Source organism: Scyliorhinus torazame, chromosome 7 (genome assembly GCF_047496885.1).
Source record: "Scyliorhinus torazame isolate Kashiwa2021f chromosome 7, sScyTor2.1, whole genome shotgun sequence".
Taxonomy (NCBI): Eukaryota; Metazoa; Chordata; class Chondrichthyes; order Carcharhiniformes; family Scyliorhinidae; genus Scyliorhinus; species Scyliorhinus torazame.
The window spans coordinates 230836759-230850487 of NC_092713.1; the positions used below are offsets into that span (position 1 = coordinate 230836759).

Sequence of the window (13729 nt, forward strand, 5' to 3'; positions counted from 1 at the left end):
CTGCGATGCTGGAAATCTGAAATGAAAAGAGAAAATGCTGTAAAGACTCAGCAGGTCTGGCAGCATCTGTGGAGAGAGAAGTAGAGTTAAAATTTCGAAGCCGTATGTCTCTTCTTCACTCTGAAGAAAAGTCATACAGATTCAAATGTTAACTCTTTTTCTCTTTCCTCAGATGCTGCCAGACCCGCATCGTCTTTCCAGCGCTTGAAAATAACTGGGTACAGGTTGGTCTGCAATCTTCTCAGCTTCAGAAAGTTATGTGTATATCATAAAAGTGGGGAGAAAATGTCAGAAAGCAAATTGGCAAGGAAGAAAGCTAAACAAGGGGTTTTGAATGTAACCAATGAATAAACACCTTGTGATCACTAATTCCTTTATCTTATTTTATCTTGAGAGTAAAGAAGGTTGGATAAAGTATGATCAAGCCCTGTGTTGTCTACTTTGCAATTTTATAAGGATCACATGCGAATAAGGTTTAAGCAGCTGCTGTGGCAGTTGCAGTACAATGAACTCAAAGGGGTTTGAGAACATACCACGGATTAGACTGTTGTTCCTGTCAATCTTGTTCTGCTTTCAAGTTATAATGAGATGGTGATCTAGTGTTCACTTACAAAGACGCTCTCCATCTGTTGACATTGGTTCTGTGTGGTTAGCTGATTATCAAACAACAGCATGTCATGAGGAGGTCATTTTTTTTATCTATGTGTTTATACTTGTACACAGACGCACACAGACCTAATGCATCATCATCTATGCTGACAGAGACTTAAGCCCAATGTCTAAACATGGTGAATTTCTTCAATAATCTTCAGTACTTTCATTCTGAAGTTGAAAATGGATTGCAGCAGGGTGAGGGGAGGAGAAGACGTGGGGGAGGGGGGAGTGATCACATTGAAATAGATCTGGCCCTCACTTGACATTGACACACACACACGTCTTCCAGTAGATGCCCAGGGATGACTAATTGCATTCATCCATTCCCATTCCCAAGCCCAGAGGACCTGGTTCTTATGGAAAACTCTGACTGATGGATCACATTCTTGTTAGAAGAACTAGGCTCCTGTTTTGAAGCATTTTAAAGTCACTGTTTATCTACAATTCTATGATACTGGGCACCTGAAACAATGTCAGGTTTTATGCCGAAGACTTTATGAAGTTAACTTGGTTCCTCTCTCCATAGATGCTGTTGGACTTTCTGAGTGTTTCCACAATATCCTGCTTTTACTTCAGATTTCCAGCATCCACGGTAATGGAAATTTTTTGCTCGTGTTTAATTCAGTGCCACTTCTCTTTCAGAAATGCCCACCTTGAAGAATTTGTGCGTATTTTTCCGACAGAAGTTTTGTTCGTTTCTTCTCACCCCTTTCATCAAATGGTCTTGAAAGGCCATAAAACTGAAATGGTGGGTCAAAATTTATAAGGGGCGTCGGGACCCTGTCGTCAGAGCAAATCGCGAGCCCGCACTTGCCAGCAACAGTAATGGCTCAAGCAATTTTACCATCAACGGCTTCCTAATTGACCACAACCGATGCGCTGTCAGCACAATCACAGGGCAGGCAAATCAAACACCTCGGCAGAGTTATGGGGAGAGGTGTTCACTGCTGAGGAATATAGGAAACTTGGAGCGTCCGAGAGGTAAGTTTAATGTTTTTTTTAAAAAGTCAAGGGCTGAGGAAGGGAGGGGAAGAACCCCCTGGGAGGTTTGTCAGAATTATGGGTTTTGTCTTCCCTGTCATGGCCTCTTCTTAGGTCCATGAAGCCTTGTCACCCAGACTGAGGCAGGGACATTGCCTCCAATTAGCTAGCAGCCTTCGCGCACATTGGGTATTCATCCCACCCACTGTCAGCCACAATTAACGGTCTCTAATTGGGCCTATGATCATGTAAATGGGCTGCCCGACACCTTTGGGCAGGCAGCCTCTCTGCATCCAGGCCTACCCTGGGTTAAATGCCTGAACTGTGTTAACACAAGGGGAAGCTGATCTGACCTGGCTCCCCGTGATTTTACCAGCCCCCATGCCTCCTACCATGCCTGCTGTGCTGATAAAATCCTGGCCTTTGGTGAGAATTTCCAGATTTTCACGCCTGTCAGGGCCATTTCTGAATCTTGGTCTGTCTGCTTATACGAACCGACAGGAGGCGGCCATTCAACAAGCCATCGCCATATTTTTCATCCATTTAGGGATGGTGGGCAGCACACAGATTGGCAAGGGCCAATTGGAGGGCTCGACAGGAGGGCCAGCCAGCAACCTCTCTGGGAGAGGTAAGCCTTTCTGCGGAAAGAGAGCGTCACAAAACTGAGGCGCTATTAACATAGAACATACAGTGCAGAAGGAGGCCATTTGGCCCATCGAGTGTGCACCGACCCACTTAAGCCCTCACTTCCACCCTATCCCCGTAACCCAATAACCCCTCTTAACTTTTTTGGACACTAAAGGCAATTTAGCATGGCCAATCCACCTAACCTGCATGTCTTTGGACTGTGGGAGGAAACCGGAGCACCGGGAGGAAACCCACCCAGACATGGGGAGAACGTGCAGACTCCGCACAGACAGTGACCCAACGGTGAATCGAACCTGGGACCCTGGCGCTGTGAAGCCACAGTGCTATCCACTTGTGCTACCATGGCTGCCCAGAGGGCAACAAGGGCTAGAATTGTGTACCCTGGTATTCAAGAACATAACTTCATGGCAAGTATTGTAGTCAATGAGGAGCCCAGAAAAGGTAAGTTAAAAGTATTTTATTTTCTACCCACATTTAGGAAATACAGCAACTAATCAACACCCAAGTCTACTTCAAGAGATGCTGACTTCCTCTTGGGCTGGCTGTTATCTTGGGGAATTAACGAGCCCCGCTGTTAGGCCTCCACCCCTCAGCGGGAGAGCTTGTATTCCACGAGTGCCATGGGGAGATCGATCAGGTCGTCCCCATGGATCTCGCGGGGGTTATACCAGCATGTATTCTGCTGTACAGTGCTAAAATATGATTGCTGATGTTTAAAGCTCAATAACTTCAAAGCTTTTCTGAAAACTTTTGTCCTTTTCAGAATTTATCCGATTCAATTGCTGATCAGCATATAGGAGGCTGAACCCAGAGTTCTTTTTGCTCTGGTGTCAGAAAGAAGTTTTTCAAACCATTAGCTGTGTAACTTCCATGTCCACTGATGGACATGAACACTATCGTGCTTTCGAAGCTTAAGAAACCATTTCCTCAACAGCATTATCACTGCACTTGTGATAAAATCATTCATTTAACAATTAGCTGCCACTGTCAATGGTTTCCAGGCACCACATTCTATCAGTGCGTTGCTGATTATGGCATACTGTTGATATAAGAATGCTTTCATGGCTTTTAACAAAAGTTGGTCCACTTGTACAAAACAATTCAGTTTCATTTGCTCTCTGCCTTCTCACCACCACACCCCCCACCCTCCCCCACACCCCAAAAAAAGATACTTGACACCTATTGATATATTTCAGTTAATTTTGCTTTGGTTGAAATACCTTTGAGTTTTGTGACATTCAAGCAAAATAGCAGAGTGAGAGAGACTAACGTTGACCTGCTGAATCATCTGATCAGCATTTAACTTAAAACCCACTCACCCTCATGAACTACAGACGCTTAAAGCAATTCAGTAACTGCAGTGGGACATCTCTCAAGAGTGCAGCCCATAAACCACTGAAGGTCAGCATGAACTGCAAGGCACTTGACTCCAAGCGAAATTAGTGGCAGTTTCCCCAGTGCATCTGAAAAACTTCATCAACTTTGTATCCTGGCATTGCCAAAAAGGTCCAAAGCTCACAGGGCTGTGGCAAAACCAGAGCTCAAAGATACCTTATAGTTGTGTGGGTTTTTATATTCTTTCACAGAATTTGGACGTCATTGGCTAGACCAGCATTTGTTGCCCAACCCTAATTGCCCTCGGGGAGCTGTTGGTGCGCTGCTTTCTTGAACCGCTGCACTCCATCAGAAAATCCTGGCCCATGAGGCTATATGTAGCTGAAGGCATGGCCAATGATGGGGATGGAAAGGGAGAAAGTGACACACAAGAGGCCAGAATCAGAATTACGATTCGGAGTGTAGCTGTAGCGTTGAATAAGTTAACAGAGGTATGACAGGACCAACATTTTTCTTTCTGCTATATTATGTACAATGTAACTCTCACATAACTTAATTTAATAAAAGCTCAGAACATTAAGACTTTTATCAGCCTTTAAGAGTTTCATCAGCAAACTGTGGGCATGCAATTTCATTAGTACAGGCTCAAGGTTGAACAGGGATACAGTTCTTTTTTTAAAAAATAGAGTAATTTGCTCTCACACAAACATAAGACAAGAAAAGCTTTGCATACGTTAACTCCATTATAACTGGACTAAGACAAATAAATTGTAATTCTGCAGGCACTTGAAAGGCCCCTTCCATTAATGGACTGTTATTTGCTATTCCTATCATGGATATGTATATAAAGTCTTTGGATATGAATGTCACCATTTATAATAATTTCTGGCCTCTAATTCACCACATGCAATTAATTTGAAACCCATTGTTAAGTTTACTGGGAAAACAATAAAGCATATAAAACACTTGGCACGCCAAGATTTAAAAAAAATCATCACATGCACGAAAGAGTGGAATCAACATTATAGTTATTGTAGACTCCTTTCTCCACAATTAAACAATTTCATGTTTTTTCCAAACCAATGCAAGATCCTCCATGTTCATCATTCCCATTCTATTCCTATCATTTCAATGTTCCAATTTTGTTGTTTCTGTGGATTTTAAATCTTATAGGGGCAATTTTGACTTTGTACAATAGTGTACAACGTGTAATTGCGAATTGAGCAGACGGTTTTATGTATCTTCCACATTTTCCTACCATTTAAGGTCCAATTTATGGCATTGAGCCCCATTACAATGTTTAAAACTTTAGAAAATGAGCAGAAATACTTGCAAGGTAGGCTCTTCTCTTCCCCCAGACATCCATCTTTTTCCATAGCTAGTAATTCCCAGAATGGGTTGCTAGTCTGTTGCTGGGGCATATAGTTTAAACGACACCACTCTCCATCAAGCATGGCTGACTGGGAGTCTCTCCCCAGCTCTTACCACCTGACAATTTGGCGTGTTGGAAGGAATTTGCAGGTTGACACTCAACCTATTTGGCCACGTCATGACTGCATATTCCGTGATCATCAAGTCCTGGGGTGGGATTTGAACCGGAGCTTCTGGCTCAGAGGCAGGATATTACTCACTGTACCACAAGACCACCACTTGCAGGGTATCTTCCCCTCAAACTAGAAATTCAACTCGTCCCATTTTTTAAGGAGGTAGTGGGCGTGATTCGGTGTTCTCGTCACGCCCAAGTCGGTGTCGGGACTAGGCGGTTGAATCTCGCGAGAGGCCTCTCACGAGGTTCACGAAGCTCAGAACATCTCGCGGGGTTTAACAAAATCTCACAAGAAGTTGCGACCTGGATTTCTCCCTCATTGAGTGTGATCCTGATCAGCATATTCAAATGATGCATTAGCCACGTATAAATATGCGTTCGTCGGATTATCCCGGTTCCCAGGCCTTAATGGCCAGGCACCCTGGCTCTTTCTTTGGCACCCTGGCATTGCCACTTGGGCAGCGTGGCAGTGTCACCCAGGCTCTGCTGGGATGGCACTGCCTGGGTCCCAGGCTGGTGGTGCCAACAAGAACACCTGGGTGCCAGGTTGGCACTGCCAGGGATCGGGCCTAGGCAGGCCTTACCTGGTAGAGGGAGGTGAGCGGGTGTTCCCAGGGGCTTCCTCAAGGTTGGGGTGGGAAGAGGGGTTCAAAATGGGAAGGCCTGATAGGGAGGGGGGAGATCAGTGCACTCTTCCAAAATGGCATCCTGATCTGCGAGGAGCCTTTCCTGCTGGGCTCACCCAGGCACTAGAGTCGTCAAGAAACATCCCCCAAAACGTGCCCAAAATCGGGCATAGATATTTTCCGGTTGAATCACGTCCAGTTTTAAATTTGACCATGTAGGGGACTCAATTATTAACAGAAGACATTGCATTATTGAATTGAAGGCAAAATCCTCCAGCACAATTTTCTTCCAATTCACCAGTTTTAGTGTAAAAAGAGGGCCAAAGTATAAAGCAGGGAAATTGACATTAATTTCTTACTGCTGTTTATTAAGTTAAGAAAATGGAGAGAAAAGTATCTCAATGTAAATGAACTTAACCTGGATATAAACTTATGTGAATTGACAAAACAAATGGATTCTAATTTTTCTAAACTTTAAACATGTGGGATATTACAAGATGAACACTACACTTATCCCTCAATATTAGTGGGTGTGTTAGCCCAGTTAAAATAAAGGGGTGAACACTTCAATTTAAACAGTGGAATAAGAAGTCTCAGATAAAAGATTCTCCCTTTATTAACCAATGGAATTATTGCAGCACTACAATGTATAAAATGCTCTGTCAAAATGGAAACGTGAATTTTATTTTGTGCCCAAGGGAATTGCATCAATTCACCTTTTGTTACCTAGCAACAGTACTGAGCACAAGTCAGATACAACAATTTGTAGAGTGCATCTCCTTTTACAGGGCCCAAAAATACAACTTGAATCCAGTCACAGAGGAGCACCTCGTACTGGACTGGGCATTCCATGTTTGCACTACTGTCACTCTTCTGGCTGCTCCAAAACTAATTGCCAAATTTATGTTAAAATGTTGAATGTTTTGGAGCCTGTATTAGGACAAGGATTGAGGCACCAAATGCATTTCACGCAACAATAATTCTTGCAGCTATTTCACAATGCTCCACAATTCTGGATTGAATACAAACCCAGGGGCAGGATTCTCTGGTCCACCAGCCCCGTGTTTCTCGGCCGCGCGCAGTTCGCTGGCGGCGGGATTCTATCCTCCTGCCACTTGTCAATGGGATTTCCCATTGAAACCACCCCACACCGCCGCAAAACCCACTGGCCAGGGTGCGCTGTCAGCGGGAAAAGAGAATCCCCACGACCGGAGAATTCCGGCCTAGATCTGAGAAGTAACAGAGCAGAGCTAACCTAACCTACTGCATCGGATTAGGATACTTTCTCAACTGAACAAGAAATCTGAAAGTATTTTTCTGAATGATTACCACTACAATTTTTTGAGCAGAGTCTTTTCAGTAACTTCCGTTTTCCATCTTTACAGATTATGCTCTGCAAGAATTGTACCCCAAATTTAAATTTTCTGTTTTAACACTTCTGGTATGAAGCCTGGCCTGCTGACAGTGCATATTGGAAAATTATAGGCAACATCCAAGCAATGTTCAATAGGGATTGAACAGCATGGTCTGCACCTGCCCACTTATCCAATGGCGTGCAAAGCTGCAATCTGGGTGCAGGAGCAAGCATTATCCTAACTTCTTCATGTTATAACAGTATAAAAGGGAGAAATGACTGGAGCATGTTACGAGGGGCGGGACTCTCCGACACCCCGCCGGGTCGGAGAATCGCCGGGAGCTGGCGTGAATTCTCCGGCACCGGATATTCGGCGGGGGCGGGAATCGCGCCAGGCCGGTCGGCGGGCCCCCCCCCCCCGGCGATTCTCCGGCCCGCAATGGGCCGAAGACCCGCTGCTGCTATGCCTGTCCCGCCGGCGAGAATCGAATCACCTCTCTTACCGGCGGGACTAGGCGGCGCGGTGGGCACCGGGTCCGAGGGGGGGGGGGGGCACGGGGCGATCTGGCCTCGGGGGATGCCCCCACGTTGGCCTGGCCCGCGATCGGGGCCCACCGATCCGCGGGCGGGCCCGTGCCATGGGGGCACTCTTTTCCCTCCGCCTCAGCCATAGCCTCCGCGATGGCCGACGCTTAGGAGACACCCCCCTGCGCATGCGCGGGGATGACGTAAGTGGCCGCTGACGCTCCCGCGCATGCGTGGACTTCCGCCGCCTGGCGAAGTCCTTTCGGCCCTGGCTGCCGTGGTGCCAAAGGCCTTCCACGCCAGTCGGTGGAGCGGAAACCACTCCGGCGCGGGCATAGCCCCTCGCAGTGAGTGCTTGGCCCCTAAAGGTGCGGAGAAATCCGCACCTTTGGGGGGGCTCGCGCCGGAGTGGTTCACGTCACTCCATCCCGCTGGGACCCCCCGCCCCGCCGGGTAGGGGAGAATCCCGGCCATGATTGTAATATGTGCAGAAAAAAAAGCAAAATACAGAGTGGTTTAATCTGGGGTCTGAAATGAAAGGGTTCAAGTCCGGAACGTATTGTAGTCCATTTTACATTGACTCACTTTTAATTTTTAGAAAGTATTTGTCCATCTCAAGGGTTGAAACATCACATTGTGAATAAGCAAAAATAAAATTCCCCTATCAGCCTATGCGGCACCAGAGGTAAAAGAATTCGGCCACAATCAGTAAGGACAGGCAACAACAGCTCCCCCACGAACATCCTCAACACCGGTGCCCCACAAAGCTGAGGAACGGGATTCTCCGCAATCGGCGCGATGTCCGCCAACCGGCGCCAAAAACGGCGCGAATCAGTCTGGCATCGCGCCGCCCCAAAGATGTCGAAGTCTCCGCATCTTGAGGGGCCGAGCCCTCACCTTGAGGGGCTAGGCCCGCGCCGGACTGATTTCCGCCCCGCCAGCTCGCGGGAAAGGCCTTTGGTGCCCCACCAGCTGGCGCGGAAATGACATCTCCGGGCGGCGCATGCGCGGGAGCGTCAGCAGCCGCTGACGCATTCCCGCGCATGCGCAGTGGAGGGAGTCTCTTCCGCCTCCGCCATGGTGGAGACCGTGGCGAAGGTGGAAGGAAAAGAGTGCCCCCATGGCACAGGCCCACCTGCGGATCGGTGGGCCCCGATCGCGGGCCAGGCCACTGTGGGGGCACCCCCCGGGGCCAGATCGCTCCGTGCCCCCCCCAGGACCCCGGAGCCCGCCCGCGCCGCCTTGTCCTGCCGGTAAGGTAGGTGGTTTAATCTACGCCGGCGGGACAGGAATTTTAGCAGTGGGACTTCGGCCCATCCGGGCCGGAGAATCGCGCGGGCGGGCCCGCCAACCGGCGCGGCGCAATTCCCGCCCCCGCCGAATATCCGGTGCCGGAGAATTCGGCAACCGGTGGGGGCAGGATTCACGCCAGCCCCCGGCGATTCTCCGACCCGGCGGGGGGGGTCGGAGAATCTCGCCCTTCGTCTTCATTTTGGAGAATCGCCCCCAGAGAATCTGGTGAACTGGTGCGACGACAATAATCTCTCCTTCAATGTCAACAAAACGAAGGAGATGTCATCGACTTCAGGAAGCGTAGTGGAGAACATGCTCCTGTCTACATAAAAATATAAGAACTAGGAGCAGGAGTAGGCCATCTGGCCCCTCGAGCCTGCTCCACTGTTCAATGAGATGATGGCTGATATTTTGTGGACTCAGCTCCACTTTCCCGCCTGAACACCAGAACCCTTTATTCCTTTAGTCTTCAAAAAACTATCTATCTTTATCTTGAAAACATTTAATGAAGGAGCCTCAACTACTTCACTGGGCAAGGAATTCCATAGATTCACAACCCTTTGGGTGAAGAAGTTCCTCCTAAGCGCAGTCCTAAATCAATGGGAACAAAGTAGAAAGGGTCGAGAGCTTCATGTTTTTAGGTGTCCAGATTATCAACAACCTGTCCTGGTCCCCCATGCCGACACTATAGTTAAGAAAGCTCTACGACTCTACTTTCTCAGAGGACTAAGGAAATTTGGCATGTCAGCTCCGACTCTCACCAACTTTTACAGATGCACCATCGAAAGCATTCTTTGTGGTTGTATCACAGCCTGGTATGGATCCCGGTCTGCTCAAGACCGCAAGAAACTACAAAAGGTCGTGAATGTAACCCAATCCATCACGCAAACCAGTCTCCCATCCATCTACTCTGTCTACAATTCCCACTGCCTCGGAAAGGCAGCCAGCGCAATTAAGGACCCCACGCACCCCGAACCTACTCTCTTCCACCTTCTTCCATCAGGAAAAAGATACAACAGTTTCAGGTCACGGACCAACCGACTCAAGAACAGCTTCTTCCCTGCTGCCATCAGACTTTTGAATGGACCTACTTCGTATTAAGTTGATCTTCTCTCTACACCCTAGCTATGACTGTAACATTACATTCTGCCTTCCTTCCCTATCTACGGTATGCATTGTCTGTATAGCATGCAAGACAAAATGCTTTTCAAATATTCTAATATATGTGACAATAATAAATCAAATCAAAATCCTCCTGATTCATTTTATTTAAAAAAAACATATGACTGACAGCTTCCGAGTTTTATTCTAAGGCATGATTGTGACTAGAATCTTGAGTTACATGACAGAGCTAGGAAACATATTGGACGAGATTCTCTAGCCTCCCTGCGGCACTTCTCGGTGGCCCACTGTTGGCCGTGCCGGGATATTCTGGTCCTGCCCCTGCCAATGGGATTTCCATTGAATCCACTCCCCCGCCACTAGGAAAACCCTGGCTCAGGTGCGCCATCAGCAGGATAAGAAGATCCCACCAGATTATACAGCCAAAAGATCTCACCCAACACCTTAAAATTCAGCCAATTGCCTGTTACATTGCTGTTTATCAGGACCATTAACCTATTTAACTATAGGTTGGCAAGCGTTATTCTACTCCACAGCTGCAGATATTGCAATATGCTTTCGATTTCACAATATTAACTCATTATAATTTTGCAGTCTGAACCATTATTTCTTTGCCTCTTAATGTGAAGAAATGTGACCTTATAGAGGAAGGTTTTAATTAGCCGTAAAAAACAAGTGCTGCAGTAAAAATGAAACTGTAATTTGAACTGAAAGTTAGAATTTTGCTCCTGAAGTTCTGATATGCTAATAACTGAGAAATCTTTTTAAAAATCCAATTGATCAATACTTCAATACATTAGCCTGACTCTTGATTTGAGTGAGTCGGTGAAGAAGGGAGATTATATATTTTTCACAATAACAAAGCACAAACAACCAGATATCTGGTGCAGCGCAGGTTAAAACAGTGCGAGGATATTAGGATTTTATTTCTTAACTTTTTAATCAAAGCTTCAACTTAAGTTTATATTTGTTCAATAATCTATGCACAATGTGACTGAAATTAACAGCTTCTACCAACACAGTAGCGTGTACAGTGATATGGTTAGCTAGGTGGGGACAATTATTCTTACAAGTGAACACTGAGGCCAGAATTCTCTACTCTTTGATTTTACAGAAGCACAAGTAACAAGTGTTGCATGATGGATGGCATAAACACTCAGAGGTCGATCAACTGACCCTGTTTAATTCAGAGTTTAACTGCACATCTAACTTAAAGGAAAAGAGATTAAGATATTGAATTGTAAGTAATGCACTAACTGCCAGCAGGCTCAATATTTCCCTCATGTAGGGGGCGATTCTCCGAGCCCTGCCCCGGGCCGGAGAATCGCTGCAACTGCGCCACGACGCCGGCGTGCGATTCTGCGAGGTGCGGAGAATCGACGCCATTTGCGCTGGTGCGTTTGGTGCGGCCCTGGCCGCGGGAATCGGCGGGGCCGCCGGTTCTCCGGCCCAGATGGACCGAGCGGCCGCGCTGATACGACAGAGACCCACCAGCGCGGCGGAGTTCACCCTTGGTCGCTGCCGGCGGGAACTCTGCGCGAACGGTCGGGGGGGGGGAGAAGGGGGTTCCTTCACCGGGGGGGGCCCTCCGATGGGGTCTGGCACGCGATCGGGGCCAACCAATAGGCGGGCCGGCCTCTCCCCCCCCCCCCGCCCCCAGGCCTACCTGCTGGCGTGGCCTGCCCCTGTACACCGATGCCATCTTGAGTCGGGGCCGGCGCGCTAAAGAAGTCCCACGTGCATGCGCAGGATGGCGCGGCCTAACTGCGCATGCGCGGGTTGGCGCCGTGCCCATTTGGCGCCGCAAAAGGAGGCTGGAGCGACGTGAACCACTCCAGCGCCATGCTGGCCCCTGTGGGGGCCAGAATCGGTCATACCCGGGCTCAGTTTGCGCTATCGTGAAAGGCGACGGCGTTCACACTTGGCCTCCATATTGGAGAATCGCCCCCGTAGGCTATAGCTTAATTTCATGCAGACTCACCTTTTAGCATTGTTAGGAAAACAAAGGTAATTTTAATAGATCTATAGTTGTATTGGTAAACATTAGAAATGAAGTATAGTTTTAAATAGGTTTAATTTACTATTTCTGTGCCTTGGGGGTCAAACCTATAGTTAGATTCATGCTGCAAAAAGGTGTTTGATGTGTGGGGATTGGTTAAGTTCCAAAAGTGCTTCTAATGTGCCTAGAGAGGGTTGCAAAGTGAAGAGTAAATAAACTAGCAGTGTATGGTCAGCACCGCGGGGGCCTTGTAAGGTAGAAAAGCTTTCATGTATTAGCTGAATATATTGCAATTGAAAGAGGACACCAGGGAGTGAACATCTCTCAATTCTGACAGAAGAAAGATTGGACAGAATAGGAGGTGTAGAGAGGCAGGCTTCCCAAAGAACCAGTTACTGCCCAGATAACGAGGGAATTGGGACAGAAAAAGTGGGCACGATTCTCCGGAAAGATTTCTAAGTGTGATAGCAAGCGGGAAATGCCATGGGTTTCCCGGCATTCAGCCCAGCAAGGCTGGCACTGCTATTCAATGTTAATTGGTCCAATTCACAAGGCCTCACAGACTTCTCGCCGTAAATGAAGGATCGGCAGCTGATTCGCTGGGACTGTGTTCACCAGCCCCCTGCTATCAAGGTTGAGCCGCACTTGCTCAGCCAACCCCAGCCACCTCACAATAATGGCGCCGAGGAGACGAGCCCCAAAATTCGGGGATGAAGATCTGAGGAGGCTGCTAGATGTGTGGAGGCCAGGAGGGGTGTCCTGTTCCCTCGAGGGTCCCAGAGAGTCAGCCACAGGGCAGCCGGTGCTGCCTGGGACAAGGTGGCGGCAGCTGTGGGCTCGGGGAGTGTGACCAGGAGGATTGGCCTCCAGTGCCGTAAGAAGGTCAATGGCCCCCACCTCCAACAAGGAAACATCTACCCCCCCAAGGGTGGGGGATGGCACCATCGGGTGAGTGGGGGATTGGAAAACACATTAAATACCTTTGTGCACAACTATTATGACCCCTCTGTCATTTTCACCCACAATGCGGGCTGACCTCCGAACACTTGGCTCATCTCTCCAGGCATCGCCCCCTCTCCATGGCACTCACCCACCTTCTGGCTGTGGACATGTCCCTGGAGCTGTGTCCCATCCCCTGGGTGTTCGGATGTTGGCTGCTGCGTGTGTGGTGTTGCCTCCCGCAGTGTTCAAAAACAGTGTACATGCATCAAGGTGTGATTGGGATTCGAGGCAATAACTCCCACATGATACATGGCCCGCCCACCCACAAGAATCCACTTGGGATGCGTAAAGTGCTCACTTAACTATGATTGCCAATTGCCTATTTGCAAAAGCCTTCAGCCACATGGCCAGAGGCCTCAACAGTCTGTGGGGGTTATGGGTGGTCAGTGGGGCAGATGGGCAGGGACAAGGGTAAGCAATCAAGGGGTTGGCATGGTGGTGGTGTGAGCAGTTGCACCCCGGTTGTCTCCCCAGTGACCCCCCCACACTCCCATGGCAGCCGACCCCTGTGGAGGGGCTTACGTGGTGATAATTGGTTTCTCGTCTCACTACGCGAGTTCCCGATTTCACCCACTGGAGCGGGCCCGTTGCGTCGCAAACATTTTGTTGCCTGCCGCAGTTCTCATTTTTCACCAGCCTCGTTT

At 48.3% G+C, this 13729-nt stretch overlaps 1 long non-coding RNA gene across 1 annotated transcript in view; it reads left to right on the forward strand.

Moving 5' to 3' along the window:
• Positions 1–13729, forward strand: part of LOC140427453 (uncharacterized) — a 225832-nt gene that overhangs the window by 63670 nt on the left and 148433 nt on the right. The window contains exons 3-4 of the long non-coding RNA XR_011948498.1: positions 1181–1246; positions 11199–11324. This is a non-coding gene — a long non-coding RNA (uncharacterized lncRNA). The remainder of the gene's footprint in view (positions 1–1180; positions 1247–11198; positions 11325–13729) is intronic.